We start from the raw sequence: 1,785 nt of genomic DNA on the forward strand, positions 1-1,785 counted from the left end.
TCAGAGACAGTGTGATTGGCACAGGACAGAGCAGAGTTTAGGGCTGTTGTACATAGGGTCACTATGAGTCACAAGCGACTCGACGGCACATAGCAACAACAACAGCAGCATTATTATTTATTATATATTTTATATTATATTATTAAGATTATATATATAATCTTTACATGGTTACAGTGAATATGAAGATTCCTTGTGGGAAATAACAAAATAGATGAATGGGACCCTCTAAGAATCAAACCTCTATGCACATCACAGAGCTGCTCCAATAGGGTAAGAAGAAAACCCACAGACCGGGAAAAAATGCTTAGCGATGACATATAGCAATGACTTATAGCTAAAATTTATAGAATACTTCAGCACCTCAAGAAGAAACAGGTAAACAACCCAATCACAAAATGGCTACAGGATATGAATAGACACTTCACCGAAAAAGACATTCAGATGGCGAACACATGAAGAAATTTTCAAAACTGTAGAGAGTTGCAAATCAAAACAACTATGAGGTATCATCTCACCCAAGCAACAATAGCAAAGTTCAACAGAACAACAAATAACAAATGATGGCAAAGTTGTGGAGACATTAGAGATCTTATTCACTGTTGATGGCAGTGTAAAATGGTACAGCCACTACGGAAGGTGGTCTGGTGCTTTCTCAAAGATTTGGAAACAGATTCAGTAATTCTATTACTGTGAATATACCCTAAAGAAACCAGAGCCACAACTCAAACAGACATATACACACCCATGTTTATTGCTGCATTACTCACAATAGCAAAGAGATGGAAGCAACTCAAATGCCTGGTAAGAAATGAATGGGTAGAAAAACTATGGTACATTCACACAATGGAATATTATGCAGCATTTAAAAAAATAATACCCTCATAAAGCATTACACACATGGAGGATCCTGGAGGACATTATGCTGAGTGAAATAACTCAGTCACAAAAGAACAAATACTGTATAAAACCACTGTTATAAAATAGGCCAGACATGGAGAATGGGGAAGGAATGGGGGAAATGGATACATAATGAACACTGCAATAGAACAGATAAAGGCAAGAAATGTCTGAAAGGAATATATGATGAGGCATCATACGTATGACAACAGTGTGGAAGAAGAAATGAAATACTAGGTGGGCTGGGGAAGAAGAAAATTGAGAGAGGGAAGATAACGTGTAACAGGAAAAAAGGTATAAAAAAGGTTAACTGGGTAAGGGGGAAGGGATGGGGAGGGAAGAAAATATGCAACGATAAATGCATGAAAAGCCAACTTTTGTGTAAACTTTCATTAAAATCACAATAAGATAAAGTTAAAGAAAATGATATCAGTGTTTGAGTCTTTTCTAAAATTCAGGTCACACAGGTCAAAAGAGAAAAAGAGACATTCAAAGGCGCATGATATGAGCAGCTCACTCTTAGACTGTATTCCAAATCTGTCCCCTTAACAACGAACTTTGAATACACAGGAAAACAAATTGAATACTATCAAAAGAGACCAGATTGTCGCAAGTTTTACTTTTCACATTATAATAACTGACAGTTATACATTTGACCATTATCAGAATGATAGTCGACAAGATCTATGACAAATAGCCAAGATCAAGCTTGTCCACAAGTCTCAAGAGTAAGTTCTTATCAACTAAATCTTGTACCAAAGAATTATGCATAATTCTGCCTAGGCTATAATTCTTAAAATTGTAAGGTTTGTCCTCCATTTTGTGATCTGATGTAATTCTTTTCCATTTTGTGACATGAATTATAAATCCTGATGGCTACCTTTT

Source organism: Elephantulus edwardii, unplaced genomic scaffold, assembly GCF_000299155.1.
Source record: "Elephantulus edwardii isolate Elephantulus edwardi_28Jun2011 unplaced genomic scaffold, EleEdw1.0 scaffold00169, whole genome shotgun sequence".
NCBI classification, from domain to species: domain Eukaryota; kingdom Metazoa; phylum Chordata; class Mammalia; order Macroscelidea; family Macroscelididae; genus Elephantulus; species Elephantulus edwardii.